Here is a 24,416-nt window from a genome sequence, read left to right on the forward strand (position 1 = left end):
CGACCATGACAGAAATACTAAAGCTGCATGTCAATCAATGACTGGGGAACTGATCCCACTGTCAAGCAATAAGCCATCAGCTATTTTTCACCGTTTTATATATATATACACACACTCATGGCCATCAAGGCGCAGTTTCTGCACAGACTATAGTGCTCAGCTCTTATTGGTATTTAATAGACATCCTCCGATGGTAAGCGTCTCATCTTGATTTTATGCATGGTATCCTCAAATATCTGTGTCGTGTGTGTTGACGGATGCGCTTAAAATGGATTTTTATGATGTGCACTGCGCACAGCTTACGTGATCGCGTTATTGTTATTGTGTAGTTATTATTAGTCATTAATAATATTATTTAATGTACGCATCAAAACCCTACATTTAGGTTAGAGTCGTTAACGTTATAATGTGACGCGTTCACGTTTTGTGTGAATGCAAAGTCATGAGTATTACAGTGTCAGTGCACTCATCTGTTTTTTCTTAAAGAATATTTGAGTCCTTTTATACCTTAAGTTTGTTTAATATTTATAATATGTCGAACTTTCAAATTAGAGCACGCTGAAATGCAAGAGAAGGTCTTGGATGAAGAGGACGGAGTGACAACACTGCTCTCACAACAGGTGTGTTAGACTTTTGCTGAAAGTGTTGTGTATGTGTGTGTGCGAGAGAGAGAGAGAGAGAGGAAGAAGAGGGAGGGATGTGGGGGCGCAGGTTAGAGTTTGGGGTGTTAATGCGCGCGCGCGCTCCTTTAAATACCTTCAGAACCACACGCGAACACATGACTCCAACAAATCTTTTAAAATTAAACAACAATATTTTATTATGTTGCATAAATAAGTTAGAGCGTTAAATTAGACAATAAATAAATAATAATATGAACTATTCGGAATAAAAATATAAAACCACATTCTGAAGAATCACAGATCAAATCATTAATAATTAGGATACGTTTTCCCCCTCAGCACTGCTCTTTTGTATATAAAGATCAATGCATTATAGCAGTGTTTTGCGCTGCTTGTTAAAACATTTAAGGGTAATGACATAATGTAACAATGGTCTGCTTTGGAGTGAATCGCCTCCTTTTAAAAGTTAAAGCAATTTTCTTGAGAATGGCCCCGCCGAAACGCTGTGCATTACAGTATTCAAAATGACCAAATAATGCTCCATTATAGCGCTTGAACGCTGCCAGTCAGACTGGATGCAATTTACTCCGGAGCGCTTTGCTTTAAATTCCCTCCTATGGAGAGAGCTGGGGAATATAAAACAATTTATTCAAATCCGAGCGGCGGAGTCTCGAAAATCGCTTGATTTCCGCAATCACCGCAAATTGACGGAGGAACAATTAACACTATTAAACGTCTGTTCAGCATAAACAAATTGGCCTGAGGCACAGTAGAGGTTTAGGTTACATGTTTAGATGGCTATGTATATGCGCGCGCGCATGCATGTCTATTCACACTTGGAACCAAACGACTAATGTGCATTTCTTCGCAATTAATATATGACCTATTATATCCTCATTGACTGGTTTCTGTCAATGGAAGATAGATTGTCGGCATTCATATGTTAAAAAGGCTAAATGTAGTTATTTTATTATGAGGGACACTAAAAAACATTTTAAAAATGAATCTACATTTATTTATTTAGCAGATTTGTTTTTGTTTCGACAAACCCAAATATTTTGAATTAGCTTAAACGCATTAAACTGCGAGATATCATGAAGATGTTTAACTTGTTTTAATCTAAATATCTAAAAATAGATTTGTGTTATAAACACACACACACACACACACACACAGTCCGGCTTGCGAGCACCTTTTCCTTGCGTAATTAGGAGCCTATTACAAGTCATTAGATTGATCAATGTACCTTAAACAATGCGAGTGATTTATTTGGTAAGAACAAAACGCCGTGCATCCATTGTCTTGAGCCTGAGTGACGATATGCATCCATCACGGCCTTAAACAACACAAGATGAATGATTAATCCGGACCTATTCATTAAAAGGGTCTGGCCCGCTCCTCCAAAAACCCCTGCATCCGCGAAGAGAGGGCTTTTCAGAGGAGAATTTTTTGTCGGTTGCCGCTGGGATTAATTTGTCCCCACCCTTAAGAGGAAAAGCGCATTTGTGGATAATTAACTAATCTGGCTCATTTTAAATCCCTCTCTACTACAGGTCCTTCACTTGATCACCCCAAACAGCCTGGTTTCCTCCCTCTAACAATTCAAAGAGAGTCAAAACAAATATTAACTCACATCTCAGTTGCTTTTTTTTTTTTGGCATATAGTGTCACATCTCCAGGCACCTTGCCCCGCTTGGTTTTGTGATTAAATGTCTCTGTAAAACCAGCACCGTGTTTGCGCACTTGGTGATTTTGACAATAAAACAAACGCTCGTTATGTCCGTTGACAGGTTCGAGCATGTTCAATGAGCTCCCTAACCAAATACTGGCGTGGCATGAGGAATAAATCTACGTGCAAGCTGTGTTATTTCTAATAAACCCGTTTGAAAGGACACGGGGTTTTGTGGTGGCGCAAAACAAAAGCGCACGAAGATAAGCTCCTTTTATGTTTCCACACTCAAGCAAGAAACATTTATTTTGCCTCAATTATTTCAGGTAGATATAATTTATCCGATTTTAATATTTAAATGCATTCACATTTAATAGCCTCATAACTCAAATACTCGAAATGTTGTTGTCATTGTTTTTATTTCACGCTCACGGATCGCCAGTAACAAGTGCGCGCGCTGTGAGCGACAATCGGCTATACAAGCAACTCACCTGAAGATCACATTTTATTACGTGACAGCTATGAATATAGTTGTTGACAGTGCGCAATTAAACCAATCAAAACTACTTGTCAATCTATAAGGTGTAAACAGAGTCCAGCGTCAGGTGCATTTTAGGGGCCCGCAATCTCTCTCTCTCTCTCTCACTTCCTCTCTCTCTCTCTCCCTGCATTCTCATCACCCACGAGCATTTCATCTTAAAAACAGAAATGACTATAGGGTTACAGCCTTTTGTGCCATTTCGGTATTCAAACATGGTGATCTTATTATGATTTGATTATTTAGGGTTTTTTTTCGCTCGCAGTCAGACACAAGAGGCCGGATCTTTCTGACAGGCAGCACGCAGGTCATGGCGAATGCTGTCGTGTTTGTTCTTAAGTGGCCGGTGAATGTTATCTGCTATTCTCCGCGTGTCTGAGGCTCGTGTCACAATAGAGCAACGGTGACACCGCGCACATTAACGCATGACTACTTCTTGCGAATTTGCATGTGAATGTCATGATTCTTCCACCCTCTGTGTTAATGTCTGTAGCAGTGGGATACCATCATATGCTGTTTTTAATATTATATTTATTTTATAGATTTTAATATTATTATTATGGTTGTTGTTGATATTATTATTATATTTTAAGATTAATAATAAACTGGCCGCCTTGATGTCAACACGATATCCAAAAACACGTCAAAAATGAAAATCGATTTGATGTCAAAACCTTGACGTCTATTTGACGTCCGCACATTGATGCTCTTTTGATCAAAATAGTGACACAAAAAGTATCAAATATAAGTTACATTCATCTGAATGTTTCAATTCCAAGCGATACATTTACTGTTTATTTTGTATGCCTACAATGCATGAAAATGACATCTAATTGACATCTATTATCAATTTTCTGACCTCAATATTAGATGTCAATTTGATGTCGTTTTGACATCAAGTAAGTTTACATGCACTGTAAGCATACAAAACCCAGTGTAAATTTGTCATTTGTGATTAAATTATTCAAAAATATTTTTTTTTAGCTAGATCAGTTTTGGTCGTCAAAATAGCATCAATGTGCGGATGTCAAATAGACGTCAAGGTTTTGTCATCAAATTAATGTATTTTTTTAATGTCATTTTGTGCCCCCTGGAATTTGTTTAGCTTTTTTAGCTTTACATGCTGTTTATTAAGCCTCCGAGCAGGGCATTTGTCCCGGTTGCTCGGTGTCTCGGGACTCGGTCGGGTCTGCGGCGCGCGGAGGATCCAGCTCAGATAAACACACGCGCCAACAGGTGCTTAGTGAAAAATCCCTCGGTTGACGGAGCTGCCGCGGCTCCAAAACTACACGAGCGGGCTGCCGTCTGTAATTTCCGCCGCAGAGGGACGGTGGTGTGTGGAAGCAGGACTGCGGTCCACCACTGCTCATCTCTGCTTGACCGTGTGACTGACGGCTCTGTCCAATTGGGTTTGGACTCGTCTGAGATCTCCAGAGGCGTGAGGGATTTATTACTTATCGCCATTAAGAAGACAGAAGCTGATTGAATTAATTAGTCTGTATCCCTTATGAAATATTAACATATTAACAAATTAACACAATGTAGCCTTTTATTCTACTCAATATCATTCTGTGGCATTCTAAAAATGACGTTTGCTTTTTTTGTTCGAACTACTTATTTAAAATGAGCTGCAACAACTCATTCTTGAGTTTTTTTTGGCGGGACAAGGTATTGTTTTATGTTCAATCCTCTTTAAATTGCAAACACTAAGTTAACTTGATTCCATCATGCTGTCTCAACACAAATCGATTGTATGGAATCCAGCATACAGTGTATTAATTGTATGCACACTGTAAAAGAATGCACACTATTTATTCATGTTGTCCCGACACAAATCGATTAAGTAAACTTGATTGTTTTTACAAATTAAGTGGATTGAAGATAAAACAATTAAGTTGTCCCCACCAAAAATGTAATACTTGTGATATTCAACTCATTTTAAAGAAGTACTTTGAATATGCAGCAATTTAAGCATGAGGATACATGATAAATGTAAACCTGGACTACAAAACAAGACATAAATGTACAGTTTTGGTATTTGAAGTTTATCATCTAAACATTGCATGGTACAGTATGTTATGATTTATTAAAAAAAAAAAAAAAAAAATATATATATATATATATAGTCAAGATACTGTCAAAAAGTTCACCAAACTAAATATTGCAAGGCATTTTACTAATCAGAAATTCAGTTTTGATATATTTACAGTTCGAGATGTGTTCAATTGAGCATTATATATATATATATATATATATATATATATATATATATATATATATATATATATATATAATGCTCAATTATATATATATATACAAATATATATATATATATATATATATATATATATATATATATATATATATATATATATATATATATATATATATATATTGTGCTTGTTTAAACTACTTATTCAAAATGAGCTAAAACAACACAATTCTTGAGATTTCACATAATTTTTCATGTTCAATCCACATAAATTTGTCAAAAGTGTTATTAACTTAAGCAATTTGTGTTGGGACAACACAAATTAATTATGTGGAACCCTGCATTTTTCAGAGTGTACAATGTAAAAAGAATGCACACTATCTATTACTGTTGTCCACACACAAATCGATTAAGTTAACTGGTCCCACTTTATATTAAGTGTCCTTAACTACTATGTACTTACATCAAAAATAAATACATTGTACTTACTGTGTTTATTATGTATTTGAGAACACTTGTGGTGCTCTTGAGTTGGGATAGAGCTTGGGTTATGGACAGGTTTGGTGGTATGGGTTGGTTTAAGGGTGGGTTAAGGTGTAGGGAATGGTCAGCAGTGTATTTACAAATGTAATTACAAAAGTTAGTTACAGATGTAATTATGTACATGTATTTAATCAAGCATAAGTACATAGTAAATACATGTATTTACACAATAAGTACACTGTAACAAACCAATAATTCCTATGTAAGTACATATTAGTTAAGGACACTTAATATAAAGTGGGACCAGTTAAGTTAATTGTTTTTACAAATTGAAGTGCATTGAACATTTAATAATTGAAAAACTTAAAAATTGTGATTTTAAGCTCATTTTAAATAAGTAATAAGCAGCAAAGTAAGTATGAGGATACATGATAAATGCAAACCTGGACCACAAAAATGTACATTTTTGGTACTTGACGTTTATACATCATCAAAGCTGTATAGTACAGTATGTTATGATATATGAAAATCTGAGAAATTAAAAATGTATATAAAATCAAAATACTGAGGGAAAAGTTCACCAGATTAAATATAGCAAGGCATAGTACTAATCAGAAATTAAGTGTTGATATATTTACAGTTGGAAATGTGCTAAATATCTTCATGGAACATGATCTTTACCTTGTTTTCTAATAATGTTCTGCAACAATTATGACCCATATATGTATTTTGCACTGCTTTTCTGGTCCAGGGTCACGAATGTTAAACCATCAGCACAACTCATATAGTTAAAGGGATAGTTCACCTAGAAATGAAAACTCTGTCATTTAAACTGTTCCTTCACTTGCCCCAAACTTGTTTATGTTTATTTGAACACAAAAGAAGATACTTTGCACTTTGTAAGAACACTGTAAAAAGAATGCACACCATCTATTCATGTTGTCCAAACACAAATCGATTAAGTTAACCTAATTGTTTTCACAAATTTTTGTGCATTGAACATTGACTGATTAAGTTGCCCCCCTAAAAACTTAACAATTGTGATTTTCAGCTCATTTTAAATTATTTTTGAATAAGCACAAATTTCTTTTTGAGTCTGTATGAAAATACATGATAAATGTAAACCTGGGCCACAAAACAAGTCATAAATGTACATTTTTGGAGTTTAATATTTATACATCATCTAAAAGCTGTATATGCTCTCCAATGCTGTATGGTATGCTATGAAATATTCAGGAATATCAGGAATATAAAGGTAAAAAAAAAAGTACCCATATGATCTGTTTACGATGCGTTGTTAAACAGAATGACATTTTAGTGTCTTTTCCAAACCATGTTAAGTAAAGCAAAACACTAAATAAATAAATAAACAAAATAAATAAATAAATAAGCAAGTGCTATGTCTTTTTATATTGTATTGTTTATTTATTTATTTATGGCGACATGGTCACTGTCACCTCAGAGCAAGAAGATTCTGGTTTAAGTCCTGGCTGGGTCATTTGGCATTTCTGTGTGGAGTTTGCATGTTCTCCTTGTGCTGGCTTGTGTTTCCTCCAGGTGCTCTGGTTCCCCCTAAAGTCCAAACATACGCTATAGGGCAGGGGTTCCCAAACTTTTCAGCCTGCGACCCCCAAAATGAGAATGCCAGTGACTCGCGACCCCTAATATCCTCTGAGGTGGTTATAAATCAGAGACCTTGCATGCAATAGGGCACACACATTAACAGACCCAAGTCTATTCTTTATTTTTTATTATGTATGTCAGTGCTTTAAATGGGCTAGAAAGTTTAACCTGATCTTATAAAATCAATTTGCTGCATCTGACTCTATTGCTGTGTCTTTAATATAATGTATTTACCCCAGGGGTCGCAATCCAATAAAACTAGTAACTGTAAGCTACTATAGTAACTATATAGTATACAGTAACTATATTTTCTCTTCAGTAGGTTATGGATAAAATATGGTAATTCTTATAGTTTAAAAAAATTCATAGATCATTTTTGGAAATCACTTGGCGACCCCCCTTCTTTGTCTCGCAACACAAGGAAATATTATAGGAAGTACTGTAAAAACAAATCCTTTCTCTGTTAAACATCATTTGGGAAATATTTTAAAAAGTATAATAATCTTAACTTCAGCTGTATCCGCTGGGTTTTATCTGTCGCTGTGAAGGCCAGAGACACTATTGGATTCTAGGAAACAGCTTTTGGGAAAGGTGATGATTTGGGGACCCGTTTCAATCTGCCCCGCTCTATTCACCTGACTTCACATGCCACTATTACTATATTCAGATTACCGTGCTGAATTATTGTCCCGATGTGCACAAGCTTTTAAACAGACATGGCAGAATAAATGCAAAATATGTAAATCAGCTCCTTAACGTTGTAAAAATAAAAATAATGAAATGGCAGTCCAAAGCCCTGATGTAAACCTTATTGAAAATCTACGTAAAATCCATAGTGATTAAGATAACAGAGTGCTGTCACCTCAAATCTAATAGTTTTAGTAATTCATTTCTAATTACTGATTTCTTTTATCTTTAATATTATTTGACTGGATGCTTTTCAGGACACTAGTATTCAGCTTAAAGTGTCATTTAAAGGCTTAACTAGGTTAAAGTTAGGGTAATTAGGAAAGTCATAGTATAACAGTGTTTTTTTTTGTAGACAATTGATAAAAAGTGTTGCTTAAGGAGGCTAATAATATTGACGTTAAAAGGGTTTCAAAATAAAAATAAAAACGTCTTTTATTCTAGCTGAAATAAAACAAATAAGACTTTCTCCAGAAGAAAAAATATAGGAAATACTGTGAAAAATCCCTTCCTCTCTTAAACATAATTTGGAAAATATTTTAAAAAGTATAATAATCTCGAGTTTAACTGTATCAGCTGGGTTTTATCTGTCGCTATAAAGGCCAGAGATGCTGGAGGATTCTAGGAAACAGCTTTTGGGAAAGGTGATGATTTGGGGACCCGTTTCAATCTGCCCCGCTCTTTCCACCTGACTTCACGTGCCACTATTACTATATTCAGATTACCATGCTAAATTATTGTCCCGATGTGCACAAGCCCTCACACAGATATGAGAGATTAAATGCCAAACATGTAAATCAGCTCCTTAAGGTTGGAAAAATAAAAATAATGAAATGGCAGTCCAAAGCCCTGATGTAAACCTTATTGAAAATCTACGTAAAATCCATAGTGATTAAGATAACTGAGTGCTGTCATCACAAATCTAATAGTTTTAGTAATTAATTTCTAATAACTGATTTATTTTATCTTTAATATTACTTCACTTTTATTATTTGAATATTAATCAGCTTAAAGTATCATTTAAAGGCTTAGCTAGGTTAAAGTTAGGGTAATTAGGCAAGTCATTGTATAATAGTGGTTTGTTCTGTAGAAAATTCCTAAAAAATATTGCTTAAGGTGGCTAATAGTATTTACATTAAAATTGTTTCTCAAAAATAAAAAAACTGCTTTTATTCTAGCTGAAATAAAACAAATAAGACTTTCTCCAAAATAAAAAAATATTATAGGAAATACTGTGAAACATTTCTTACTCTGTTAAACATAATTTAGGAAATACTTGACAAAATTTTTACCGAGGGCGAATAATTTTTGCCTTCAACCGTATATAATTCTTCTCTAAACAGCAAGTCCAAGCAGATCTTGACCATGTTTTTATTTATCTGCGTACAGACTGGTTCCTTCACTCCCCCAGAGGTCACTCTTAAAGTGCCCTTGAATGATTTGCTGCTGTCAGATTGGCTGCGTTATTGTGGCCCCGGCGAACGAACCTGGAGCCCCGTGTCATCAATCTAAAGCAATTTCAGCCCTATTGCTGTTTGTGCTTCTGGATTCTCATTGGCAGCAGCAGGCGAAGAGCAGACGGTCACTCTTCTGACCGCTCCACATGAGGCCGCGGCACAAACCATTCACCCCCCGATCCCAAAATCAGCTCCTCTATTACGGGATTAAAGACCTTTTGTGTCCTGAAGACTCATTCGGATGAACACAAAATGATTTGGCCTCCTGTAAATAGTTAATTCTTTTAAAAATGTCATTTCGCAAGAGGTTTATCAACACATATTTAAACATAATCATTTTATGAGCTGATAATTACTAAAAACTAGGGCCAGATGGACGTTTTTTGCTATTTCTGCGCAGAATCATTTTTTAAAAAAAATCTGCGCATTTATGCGGAATCATTTTGGGAGTATCGTAAATAACTAAAAACCTAAACAATAAAAAAAGATTTTACCTTTATTTAATGTTAGCAATGCAAATCCAATTAGATCCACTTATTTTGGTAAACAGCAAGTCGCTCATAGCTGGTGCAATAGTTGGCAGTTCATTCAGCTGTGGCAACCCCTCAGAGAATTGAAAGAAGGAATGATTTTATTTGACAATAGTTTTCTCCTGTTGGTTAATATACTGTATTTTCTCTTTTTATTTATTTTAATTTTTTTTTTATATACACCGTGTGTATGTTTTACTTAACCAAAATTGCCAGTAATTTACTGTGTATTAATTTACTGTAATTAAGTCATTTATTGCAACCAGTATTTTACTGTAAATGTACAGTAAATGTTTTACTTTCTAGGCAACTTATTGCACAAAAGTGGTTTGTTCTGTAGCCAATCAAATTGCTTAGTCTTATTGGCAACCAAAATTTACTGTAATGTACTGTAAATTAAATTAGTGTAATGAAGTAATTTACTGCAAACGGTAATTTACTGTACATGTAAATGCTTTACAGTGTAGGCAAGTTATTGGACGAAAGCTATTTGTTCTTTAGCCAATCAAATTGTCTTACTGCAACCAAAATGTACTAAAATTGACTGTAAATTAACTTAATTAAGTAAATAAAGTAATTATGTAATTTACTGCGAGCAGTAATTTACTGTAAATGAACATGTACGTAAGTTATTAGACATAAGTGGTTTGTACTGTAGCCAATCGAGTTGTTTACAGTCGTACTGGCAACCAAAATTTATTGTAAATTAATTTAGTATAATTAAGAAATTCACGGCAGCCAGTAATTTACTGTAAATGTACAGTAAATGTTTTACAGTGTAGGCAAGTTTTTGGACAAAGGTAGTTTGTTCTGTAGCCAATCAAATTGTTTACAGTCTTACTGGCAACCAAAATTTACTGTAAACTAATTTTATTCTAATTAAGTAATTTAATGCAACCAGTAATTTACTGTAATTGTACATGTACTTACCTTATTGGACAAAATTGGTTTGTACTGTAGCCAATCAAATTGTTTACAGTCTTACTGGGAACCAACATTTCTGTAAATTAATTTACTGTAGTTCAGAAATTTACTGCAACCGGTAATTTACTGTAAATGTATAGTAGAATTTTGCAGTGTAGGCAAGTTATTGGAAAAAAGTGATTTGTTTCATAGCCAATTGAATTGTTTACAGTCTTACTAACAACCAAAATTTACTGTACTGCAAATAAATTTTTTTGTAAATAATTAAATTCTTGTATCCAGTAATTTACTGTAAATGTACAATTCAATACTGTAGCCAATTGTGTACAGTCCCACTGCATCCAAAACTTCTGTAAATCAATTTACTATTATTAAGTAATTTACCACAACCGGTAATTTACTGTAAATGTACAGTAAATGTTTTACAGTGTAGGCAAGTTATTAGACAAAAGTGGCTTGGTTTGTAGCCAATCAAATCATTTACAGTCTTACTGGCAACAAAAATGTACTTTAATGTACTGTAAATGTATTTATTGTAATTAGGTTATTTACTGCAACCAGTAATTTACTGTAAATATACATGTACACTAAATGTTTTACAGTGTAGGCAAGTTATTGGACAAAAGTGGTTTGTTCCGTAGCCAATCAAATTGTTTCCAGTCTTGCTGGCAGCCAAAATGTACTGTAATTTACTGTAAAGTAATTTACTGTAGTTAAATAATTTACTGCAGCCAGTAATTTACAGTCTTACTGGCAACCAAAATTTACTTCAAATTAATTTACTGTAGTTAAGAAATTTACAGCAACCGGTTATTTACCGTAAATGTAAAATAAATGTTTTTCAATGTAGGCAAGTTTTTGGACATAAATGCTTTGTTCTGTAGCTAATCAAATTGTTTAGTCTTATTTGCAACCAAAATTTACTGTTATTTACTGTAATTTAATTTACTGTAATTAAATATTTACTGCAACCGGTAATTTACTTTATATTTACAATAAATATTTTACACTGGAGACAAGTTATTGGACAAAAGTGTTTTGTTCTGTAGCCAATCAAATTGTTTACTCTTATTGACAACCAAAATTTACTGTAAATTACTATAAATTATTTCAGTTTAATTAATTTACGGTAAGTGTACAATAAATGTTTTACAGTGTAGGTAACTTATTGCACAAAAGGGGTTTGTTCTGTAGCCAATCAAATTGTTTACTTTCTTACTGGCCACCAACATTGCTAGTAAAGTATTGTTCTGTAGACACTCAAACCATTTACAGTCTTACTGGCAACCAAAATTCAGTGTACTTTACAGTAAATTAATTTACTGTAAGTAATTTACTGCAACCAGTAATTTAATTTGCAGTAAATGTACATATACAGTAAAGGTTTTATAGTGTAGGCAAGTTATTGGAGCAAAGTGGTTAGTTCTCTATCTGCCAATCAAACCATGTACATTATATGTGCATTGTCTTATTGGCAAATAATATTTACTGTAATTTACTGTAAATTAACTTGCTTTAAGTAATTTGCTATAAATGTACAGTAAATGTTTTACAGTGTAGGCAAGTTATTGGACAAAAGTGGTTTGTTCTGTAGCAAAGCAAATTGTTCACAGCCTTACTGGCAACCACAATTTACTGTAAATTACTGTAACACTTACAGTAAATGTTTTACAGTGTGGGCAAATCAATAGATAACAATTATTAGTTAACAGTTGTTCTGTTAACTAACTGTTTTAATTCCATTAAAAGCTAAAATAATAAGACTTTTTCAAGAAAGCAAAATTTGATCGGAAATACTGTGAAGATTTCTTACTTAAATATTTGAGAAAGCATACACATTTGACAGGAGGGCTAATAGTTTTGTCTTCAACTGTATATGAAGCGAATGTATGTGTGAGTGTGTGTACAGTGGTGATCTAGTCAGTGTGTGTCTCTATTTTCAGGAAGTCAGATCCACACAACAGCGCTGCGCATCTCAAGGCTTCCTCTTCCGCATCACTGAGCCAGATAAAAACACTGCATTCAGACACCGCCAACGCTGCCATTTGCCCTCGCTGCGCACACACACACACGCACACACACACACACACACACACGCACACACACACACACACAAGCACACACACACACACACACTCACACCTGCCAGGTATGGGGTTTGTCTGTCTCACACTGTGCGTCTGTCTGTGTTTCGTCTGTATTTATTGAAAGCTTTCTTTCCGCACCAAACACAGTCAGTTAAGGTGCAGGAAAATATATTGAATAAATAAATGCTTCATGATATCTGGAGTACTATCAGCACTGTAATTAATTTGTTGTTTTTGTTATTTATATATTTTACTTTTTATTTATTATTTAATAGATTTGTTTTTATTTTTATTGATTATATTTTATTTAATTAATTTGTTGTTATTGTTGTTGTTGTTATTATTATTATTATCATTATTATTGTTTATTCATTGATTAAATAATTTATTTTAAATATGTTATTTATTATACTTTATTTGATTTATCTTGTGTCATTGCTAACACATATTCCCATTATTTATTACATTTAAGAGTCTAGACTGTCTCTCATAACATTTATGTATGTTTTATTAAGGTAAATTATTATTGTTATTATAATTACTTTTATTTGTTTGTTATTATTTATTTATTATTATGTTTAATTAAATTTGTTTGTTATTATTATTTTTTATTCTAGTTATTATTTTTATTAAATGTATTTGTTGCTGTTATTATTATTATTACTTATTCTAACTATTAATTTTTCTTAAATTTATTTGTTATTATTATTTTTTTTTCTAGTTATTATATTTTATTAAATTTATTTGTTGTTGCTATTATTATTATTATTTATTCTAGTTAATATATTTTATTATATTTATTTGTTGTTGTTATTATTATTATTATTATTTATTCTAGTTATTATATTTTATTAAATTTATTTGTTGTTATTTTTACTATTATTATTATTATTATTATTATTTATTCTAGTTATTATATTTAATTAAATGTATTTGTTGTCATTATTATTATTGTTGTCGTTATTATTTATGTTAGTTGTTATATTTTATTAATTCTTTTGTTATTATTATTATTTTTTATTTTAGTAATTTTATTTTATTAAATGTATTAATTGTTATTATTATTATTATTATTATTATTATTTATATTAGTTATTATATTTTATTAAACGTATTTGTTGTTGTTGTTGTTGTTATTATTATTATTAATTTCATTAATATTTATTTCTTTTAGTTATTATATTTTATTAAACATTTGTTGTTTTTATTATTATCATTATTTATTTTAGTCATTATATTTTATTAAATGTATTTGTTGTTGTTATTATTATTATTATTAATAATATTATTATTTATTCTAGTTATTATATTTTATCAAATGTATTAAATATATTTATTTTATTTATTTATTTACACACACTCCTATTATTTCATTCCACCTAAATTGTCTCCATTTACAAAATTTTCATTTATTTATTTATTTGTTTGTTTGTTTGTCATTGCCTACATACATTCCTGTTATTTAGCCATCTATCGTGACAACTTTTATGCTGCTTGCTGAGATTTTATTTTTTTTATTCTTTGTCATACAAATATTTTATTACATTTTAATTCATATAAATATATATATATTGTAATGAAAACCTTTTTTACAATTTAATTACTTTATTTATTTGTTTATTTATTTGCTATTGTGGTAAATACTTGTTAAAGTTTGCGTCAGGTTTAGTGATTTCAGTTGATTTAAGGCTTGGTTAATGGCAAGGAATTGAGTCAACAATGTAATGACAGATGTAATTACATTCCATTATTATATAAATATATTTGAAACATGTATCTAACTAAGAAGCATATTTTTAATCATTTAAATGATTAATGAACATCCTAGTGCCTAGTTATTAAAAACACATATTATGTAAACACTTAATATAAACTGGGTCGTACTTATTGTATTTTAACTAAATTTAAAGAATCTTGAATTAGCTTTTTTGTCAAAAAGTGCAATTGTTAGCTTAATTCGAACAATATGTAATAATTATTTTTAAAAAATGTAATGTATTTGTTTGCTATTAAGGTGTAATATGGCTAGCTAGAGACAGGCTTGATGATTTTAATAAGTTTGAGGTTGGGTTATCAGGTAAAGTCAACAGTATAATTACAGTGTAATTACACTTTTAATGTAATGTAAATTATGCAGGAACACAAGGTCGTACTTTAAAAAATAGTTTGCTTTAAAATGTTTACTAGCATAAATTGAAAATGAACAATACTTGTAGAGCATTTATCAACATAAACATACCGAGTGATTTTGAAATTCAGGATTCCTCTGATGTCTTTGCTGTTGGCGTGTGTGTGTGTGTCGGATGGATGTTTTTTCTGTCAGGAGGTGTGTGTGGTATGTAAAGGCTTCCTGTCACGCAATAGTTTAGTGTTTGTTGAGTCATGAGTCTGGCCAGGTCTAGATGGAGCCGCACCTGCTCCTTCTCACACACTGTCAGCAGTGCAGGCCATTCAGTCTCCAGAGTTTTACAGCTATTCACGGCTTACTCACACTGCACTGCACTGCTCTTCAGAAATACAGCCGTAAAAATCAGCCACAGGCTTTCTCGCGTGTTGCTTAACATCAGATCACAAGGGCTGTGTGATTCACGAAAGATGTTTGTGCTGTAAAACATTTCCAGCCAGCGCAACAACATCAACAAAAAATCCCTTTAGCTTTTACTTGTTTACTCAACTCCTGTGAACAAAAGAGTTAAGAGATGTTATCACATCGTATAATGCATCTTAAAGCTAACCTACTGGTTGAACTAGGTACTGCAGTCCAAATTCTAAATATTGGAGAGTTTTTTATTTTTATTCGGGGTTTTCACCTTTAATGAACAGGAGAGTTGAGATTACTAACAGGAAAGTGTAGGGAGCAAAGAGAAGGATTGGCAAAGGACCTCAAGCCGGGAATCAAACTCAGGGCGCCGTGAGCACCTCGACGCTGTAACCACTAGGCTATTGACACAGACAACATTAAAGAGTTAAAAAATTTTTTTTACTGATGACACAAACAGAAGTGAGCATGCCCAGAATAGAGTCTTACAATGTAAACTGATTAACTAGTGTTTAAGTTTGTAATATTTGTATTATTTGCTAATTAAAACTACATCTCATTTCCGAGACTGCTACTGTCCTCTGGAGGTCGCATTTTCAGTCACACTCATATACCTTGCGGCAGTCTCCAAGATAAAAATTAAATACGCAGTTTTCCGTCAAGGCACAAGCGATTCATTCCGCTGTGGCAACAATAAGGGAATAATAAAGGGACTAAGCCGACAAGAAAATGAACGAGTGAATGAACCCGAGGTACTGAAATATATATATATATAGCTAAACTGGCAGTGGGCTGGTTATAGAGGCCAGAACAAAGAAAGAGATTCCGACACTGAACTCTAGAACTGAAAACTATGAGTCAAGGTGGGAGCAGTACGACTTACACCTAGTGGTTGAACTAATTATTGCAGTCCAAATTTAATATACTGGAGAGGTTTTTGTTTTTTATTCGGGGTTTTCACCTTTAACGAACAGGAGAGTTGAGATTACTGACAGGAAAGTGTGGGGAGCAAAGACCTATAGTTGAGTAGTAAAGGACCTCAAGCTGGGAATCAAACTCAGGTCGCCGTGAGCACCTTAGTGCTGTGTCGACACTCTAACCACTAGGCTATTGGCAAAGACAACATTGAAAAGTTTTAACATTTTTTTTACTGATGACACAAACAGAAATGAGCATGCCCAGAATAGAGTCTTACAATGTAAACTGATTAACTCGTGTTTAAGTTTGTAATATTGGTATTATCTGCTAATTAAAACTACATTTCATTTCCGAGACTGCTACTGTCCTCTGGAGGTCGCATTTTCAGTCACACTCAACTTTGCGACAGCCTTCAAGATTGAAATTAAATGTGCAGGTTTTCGTAAAGGCAATCCGGAGTACTGAAATATATATAGCTAAACTGGCAGTGGGCTGGTTATAGAGGCCAAAACAAAGACAGACATTCTGACACTGAACTCTAGAACTTAAAACTGTGGGTCAAGGTGGGAGCAGTAGGATTTATACCTAGTGGATGAACTAGGTACTGCAGTCCTAATTCAAAATATTGGAGAGTTTTTTGTTTTTTATTCGGGGTTTTCACATTTAATGAACAGAAGTGTTGAGATTACTAACAGGAAAGTGTGGGGAGCAAAGAGAAGGATTGGCAAAGGACCTCAAGCCGGGACTTAAACTCAGGGCGCCGTGAGCACCTCGACGCTGTAACCACTAGGCTATTGACACAGACATCATTGAAGAGTTAAAATTTTTTTTTACTGATGACACAAACTTAAGTGAGCATGCCCAGAATAGAGTCTTACAATGTAAACCAATTAACTAGTGTTTAAGTTTGTAATATTTGTATTATTTGCTAATTAAAACTACATCTCATTTCCGAGACTGCTACTGTCCTCAGGAGGTCGCATTTTCAGTCACACTCATATACTTTGCGACAGCCTTCAAGATTGAAATTAAATACGCAGTTTTCCGTCAAGGCAACCCTGGGTAGGCGTAGCAGTGGCACAGTAGGTAGTGCTGTCGCCTCACAGCAAGAAGATCGGTGGGTTGCTGGTTCGAACCTCGGCTCAGTTGCCGTTTCTGTGTGGAGTTTGCATGTTCTCCCTGTGTTCGCGCGGGTTTCCTCTGGGTGCTCTGGTTTCCCCCACAGTCCAAAGACATGCGCTACAGGTGAATTGGGAAGACTAAATTGCACGTAGTGTATGAGTATGTGTGTGTGGATGTTTCCCAGAGATGGGATGTGGCTGGAAGGGTATCCGCTGTGTAAAAACATGCTGGATAATTTGGTGGTTCATTCTGCTGTGGCAACCCCGGATTAATAAAGGGACTAAAATAATAATAATAAAGGATGAGTTGTAAATGATCTTTCTTTCCCTAAACTCTTCATTTTAAAAGGCAATTTCTATATTTAATTTATAAGAGGTAAAATTGCTCTTTAAGATGAACTTCTTTTATTAGGATTGACACTGTTTTAAGTTCTAGTAACTAAATTTGGCGTAACCATTACTTACAACAAAAAAATCCAATAGCTTTTCATTTGATCACTCAACTTTTGACATTTAAAGGTTCAGTATGTATGTTATTGGCTGTTCTACAACATACCATATAATGTTTGCAGATTCTTAAGAAATGTGCTAACACTTGTTTATCTGAAAATCAATGCTAAAGTCAGTTAGTGTCCTTTAAAAATATGCAGAATGTCTGTCTTTGTTTTGGCCTCTATAATATATATATATTTTAGTACCTCGGGTTCATTCATTCATTCATTTTCTTGTCAGCCTAAGCAGGTTGCACAGCAGAAGCGCCATGCATTTTAGAGTTCTAAACATAGGTTTCTATCAGGATACACACACCGGCGCCGCAAGTTGGCGGCTGTCGGCGGCGCACGGCCAAGGCTCAGGACGCAGTTAATTTTTCAGCCGCGCCACAGAGCGCCATCTGATTAGTTTCATGTTAAATATCATTCAAATGTGCGCGTCTGGTGTGTGATACTTTAAACTGTCATGTGCGCGCCGTGTCGCGGCGCCGAGCAGTACTTCTGGTGTGCGACCTGCTTTAGTCCCTTTATTATTCTGGGGTCGCCACAGCGGAATGAACCGCCAACTTATCCAGCACGTTTTTACGCAGCGGATGCCCTTCCAGCAACAACCCATCCCCAGGAAACATCCACACACACATTCACACACACACACTCATACACTACAGACAATTAAGCCTACCCAATTCACCTGTTCCGCATGTGTTTGGACTGTGGGAGAAACCGGAGCACCCAAAGGAAACCCACGTGAATGCAGGGAGAACATGCAAACTCCACACAGAAACGCCAACTGAGCCGAGGCTCAAACCAGCAACCCAGCGACCTTCTTGCTGTGAGGCGACAGCACTACCTACTGCACTACTGCATCCCCCTTTCTGAAATCAAGATAGAAGTCAGCTAGAGTTTACAGTTGAGCACATGCATGTAAATATCTTGAGAGCAAACAGAAATGGACTAAAAGCCACCAAACTCCAGTCTGAGTTTAATAGGATGCCAGTCACTAACAACAGCATAATAAATACAGCATTCCCAGCAGAAACAGTGCATCAAAACCACCTCTCTGGGAAGATCAATATCTGTGAAAGGCAACCCCCGATGTTTAAATGCTGAAAATAAAAGCGGTGTTGTTTAACTGCCAATAATGAAATCCACAAGTCGAATTCGGCGCAGGCTGACTTTGATACGCTCCTAACTGCATTTCTTTATCTTCATTAAGAGGCTGACATTCACCACAGCTTAAAGACAAACTGTTTGTCTCAGCCTTATTATGGCGACTAACTACAAACTGTCATTTGGCATCGCGGCAGCGCGTCCACACTCAATGCTTATCACATGTCATCTCTGCGTGGCAGCACAGAAATTACGCTCCTCTCATGTTTCTTTTGTGCTCTCGACATCCTCTTTGTCTTACACAATTAAGGTGTTACACGGTAGAATAATTTAAATTGCCGGCACTAAAATGGAGACGGAGGCTCTTTTTAAAAATAGCAGAATTTGTTTACTGATTGTATGCAGCTATTGACTTTCCCATTACGCGAGAAGAGCTCTGATTAGTGGATGTGCCGTTTGCAGCGAGGGAAAGAGGAGACGGGGACAGGGTTACAATACTGAGCGTTTCTTCTCATTGTTTAGTGTTTCTCTCTGCTGGACACGGGAATAAAGGTGTCACTGCATCTCTGAGGCCATTTTCTGATATGCTCAACTGCCCTTGTGAAATGAGACGGGGCCTGTCAGTCTTTACCTTTCCAAACTCTCTGAAGTAGCTCTTGGATTGTGCTGTTTTGTATCTTTGATATCTTCGTATCAGCTATCAGGTCCATAGCCAGCCCAGTGAAGGGAGTAGGGGGTGTTTATGAGAATATAACACACTACTAGAGCACACATAACAAACATACAACCCCCCAACAAAGCAGGAGAATGTGAAGACAAAGAAACAAAACTTCATTCAGTGTACAAACAAAGAGTTGCATGCCTATATCATCACCCGCCAACATAAGCAAATCTATTGCCAAGTTATATTTTGCACAATTGTGCCATGGGACTGCATGTTTTACTATCTATGTGTGCCTGGGCTACCGTGCTGATTAACTTTATACTAGTGTACTAGTCTGTGTGCCTGGGCTACCTTGCCAACCAGTTTGACACTAGTGTACTAGACTATGTTGGCCTGGGCTACCTTGCCGACCAGTTTAACACTAGTGTAGTAGACTATGTGTGCCTGGGCTACCTTGCCGACCAGTTTAACACAAGTGTACTAGACTGTACCTGGGCTACCTTGCCAACCTGTTTAACACTAGTGTACTAGACTGCACCTGGGCTACCTTGCCAACCAGTTTAACACTAGTGTACTAGACTGCACCTGGGCTACCTTGCCAACCTGTTTAACACTAGTATACTAGACTATGTGTGCCTGGGCTACCTTGCCAACCTGTTTAACACTAGTGTACTAAACTGCACCTGGGCTACCTTGCCGACCAGTTTAACACTAGTGTACTAGACTGCACCTGGGCTACCTTGCCGACCAGTTTAACACTAGTGTACTAGACTGTACCTAGGCTACCTTGCTGACCAGTTTAACACTAGTGTACTAGACTATGTGTGCCTGGGCTACCTTGCCAACCAGATTAACACTAGTGTACAACACTGTTTGTGCCTGAGCTACTTTCCCAACCAGTTTAACACTGGTGTACTAGACTATGTGTGCCTGGGCTACCTTGCTGACAAGCTTAACACTGTACTTGACTATGTGTGCCTGGGCTACCTTGCTGATTAACTTTATACTAGTGTACTAGTCTGTGTGCCTTGGTTACCTTGCCAACCAATTTAACACTAGTGTACTAGACTGCACCTGGGCTACCTTACCGAAAAGTTGAACACTAGTTTACTAGACTATGTGTGCCTGGGCTACCTTGCCGACCAGTTTAACACTAGTGTACTAGACTGTATGTGCCTGGGCTACCTTGCCAACCAGTTTAACACTAGCGTACTTGACTATGTGTGCCTGGACTACCTTGCTGACCAGTTTAACACTAGTGTACTAGACTGTATGTGCCTGGGCTACCTTGCCAACCAGTTTAACACTAGCGTACTTGACTATGTGTGCCTGGACTACCTTGCCGACTAGTTTAACACTAGTGTACTAGACTGTGTTTGCCTGGACTACCTTGCTGTAAAGTGTACCACTAGTTTACTAAACTATGTGTGCTTGGGCTACCTTGATGACCAATTAGACATTAGTGTACTTGGCTGTGTGTGCTTAGGCTACCTTGCCACCCAGCTTAACACTAGTTTACTAGACTATGTGTGTCTGGGCTACTTTGCCGACCAATTTAACCCTGATGCACTAGACTATGTGTGGGCTACCACGCTGATACGTTTAACACTAATGTACTTGACCATGTGTGCATGGGCTACCTTACTAGCCAGTTTAACCCTAATGTACTAGACTAGTAGTAGTAAGTTTAACACTAGTTTACTAGACTGTGTGCGGCTAGGCTACCTTGCCGACCAGTTCAACACTAGTGTTCTAGACTATGTGTGCCTGGGCTACCTTGTAAACCAGTTTAACACTAGTGTTCTAGACTATGTGTGCCTGGGCTACCTTGTAAACCAGTTTAACACTAGTGTTCTAGACTATGTGTGCCTGGGCTACCTTGTAAACCAGTTCAACACTAGTGTTCTAGACTATGTGCCTGGGCACTATCTAGGCGGATTGGTGCAGTGGCAGCAGTAATGCGGTCGATGTACCGGTCTGTTGTGGTAAAGGAGCTGAGCCGAAAGGCAAAGCTCTCAATTTACCGGTCAATCTACAATCCTACTCTCACCTATGGTCATGAGCTTTGGGTCCTACCCGAAAGGACAAGATTTTGGAGTTTCCTTCAAAGGGTGGCAGGGCACACTCTTATGGATAGGGTGAGGAGCTCTGACACCTAAGAGAAGCTTGGAGTAGAGCCGCTGCTCTTCCACATTGAGAGAAGTCAGCTGAGGCTCGGCCATCTGTTTCGGATGCCTCCTGGACGCCTACCTAGGGAGGTGTTCCAGCCATGTACCACCGGGAGGAGGCTTCGGGGTAGACCTAGGACTGGAGGGACTATGTCTCTCGGCTGGCCTGGGAATGCCTCGGGATCCCCCTGGAGGAGCTGGAGGAAGTGTCTGGGAACAGGCAAGTCTGAAGTTCTCTCCTAAGACTGCTGCCCCCGCGACCCTGCCCCGGAAAAGCGTCAGAAAATGAATGAATGAATGGAGTTATCTCTAGAAAAACTACTGCTTATGTTTAACTGCATACACTATACAATACACAATACTCTAAAGGTGTATACACAGAGCTTGAATTGAAAGCTTTGGCCACTTACAAACCATAAGCACACCAATAGCACATAGATGAAGTAAAATATTCACTTATCTTAGATAAATATTTCAGAATATTACCAAAAAACTTGTTATAGATTGCGAGCTCAAAGAACACTGAGGTATTTAAATGTTGAGGAGCCAAGCTATTATTGATCTGGTTATATATTTATGTGTCATATGCATATACAGACTGTGCTTGCTTATATGCTGTATATGTTTCTAATGCAGTTTCATAACACTATATATATTAGGGCAAATATTCTGAATGAAAAGTTCTGTGTATTTGTTGAGTAGTGGATAAAGACTTTAATCTGGATTTGCGCTGGCGAACTGGATACCGCAGAACGTGTGGGTGTGAATGGTGAGCAGTGGTTATATGTAATAAAGGACACACATGGCTGATCTACTGTGACCGACAGGAGGGAAAGCGTACATTAATATTGGTTTTATTTGTTGGCCATCATGTGCAATTCAGTGAAGCAGGGTTTGTATGTGATTTATAACTGCATCACTTGGATGATCCATAAAAATTCTGGGTGCAGATGCAAACATCCCATTATTTCTTATACTGAGGAATACAGGGTTTTTCGAATTGTGCTATTATTTGTTGAGCAAAAGATGAGCAGCACCATTTTTGGGTTTAAATTATATATTAAAAAGTGATTAAATATACAGAAAGCATACTGAAAGGAAGTGTCTATTTTAATCTTTCAAATAACGCTTCAGGGTTTCCTTCGGGTGCTCCGCTTAAGTCTAAAAACATGCGGTAAAGGTGAATTGTGTAGGCTAAATTGTCCGTAGTGTATGTGTAAGGATGTTTCCCAGTGATGGGTTGCAGCTGGAAGGGCATCTGCTGCGTAAATCATAGAAGTTGGCAGTTCATTCCGCTGTGGCCTCCTACCAGTGCTGATATACAGCCCTATCGCACTGCTACTCGTGATATATTGCTTATTTACAGTATAGTATATCTTTACTGTAAGCTAGTTTTCACAATGCAACTTTAAAATACAGTAACTTACTGCACAACTTTTCTACATCATATTTCTAGATCATATTACAGCTTAATACTGCGTAATTAACAAAAATCTTTAACAGTATAGCGGACTATACGGCATCCTGCACTAATAAGGGACCCATATCTGAAGAACTTGACTTTGTCCACCTAGCAACCAGCCAGAACACCCTAGCAACCGTATATCATTGTCCTTGCATGGTGACAAGCACCACTCACTGACTGCATCTGTACTCTATATGTTTTGTCTTTACTTGTGGTGCATACTAAAGAGATTTCCTGCTCTCAGAGTTTATTTTACGGCTCCCAGTATGCTTAACCATACCCGGCTCCTTTCTAAAAATCTGTCATAAACAAAGCTTGTGAATAGAAGTGGAAAACCAACCCATAAAACAGACACTTTTCTTTTATGAATTTACGGCTCACTGTTTTCCCTCGCCATTGTTTTCCTTGAACAGATTCCACTGCGTATAAATGGTTCCTCCACCACTTAACCATTAACAATTTCTGTCTTTGTTTTGTAATTATAGAAATGCTTTATCCAGTGTCAGCAGGGACATGTTTCAACATCCAGGGCTCTTCTTTTTATCTCCTGATTATATGGTAGTGGGAACACGCTTTTTCTTGCATCGAGATGAACGCTTGCCAAATGCATTGAGTGTTCAACGTGAAAAAAAAAAACAAAAAACTGCGCGGTGGCACAAAAAATCTGCCAGAATAGTGTGAACAGGCCACTTATGTGGAAGATTGCGCAGACATTCACACCTTCAGCTGGAAAATTGTCCATAAAACTGCTGGTTTTATTAGCATCAAAGTAGGTTGACCGTATGTCCTCTTTTTCCTGGACATGTCCTCATTTTGGGATTTAAAAAAATCTCATAAAATGTCTGGGATTTGATTCTTGCTTTTAACAGATGTCATTAATTGTATGCATTTGTGCATTTTTTTTTATCTTTCTCTTTGTTGCATACAATGGTCTTGTGCTGTATGTATGCAAACATTGGCCAGTGTGTGAAAGGTATGAAGCCAGGTCAGGCTCAAAATGAATACATATATTCACAATTCACATTTATAATGTCCTACTCATGAATACAAAACATGATTCATAAATACACAGATCCAATTCGTAAACTCAAAACACGATTCGCAAAT

The 24,416-nt window shown here is 36.0% G+C and overlaps 1 long non-coding RNA gene across 2 annotated transcripts in view; it reads left to right on the top strand.

The window, feature by feature from the left end:
• Nucleotides 1-39: 39 nt before the first annotated feature.
• LOC103911600 (uncharacterized) overlaps nt 40-24,416 on the top strand; it is an 84,835-nt gene continuing 60,458 nt past the window's right edge. For both annotated transcript variants that reach the window (XR_002459478.3, XR_662496.5), the window contains exons 1-2: nt 40-193; nt 553-620. This is a non-coding gene — a long non-coding RNA (uncharacterized lncRNA). The remainder of the gene's footprint in view (nt 194-552; nt 621-24,416) is intronic.

Source organism: Danio rerio, chromosome 9 (assembly GCF_049306965.1).
Source record: "Danio rerio strain Tuebingen ecotype United States chromosome 9, GRCz12tu, whole genome shotgun sequence".
Lineage (NCBI taxonomy): Eukaryota > Metazoa > Chordata > Actinopteri > Cypriniformes > Danionidae > Danio > Danio rerio.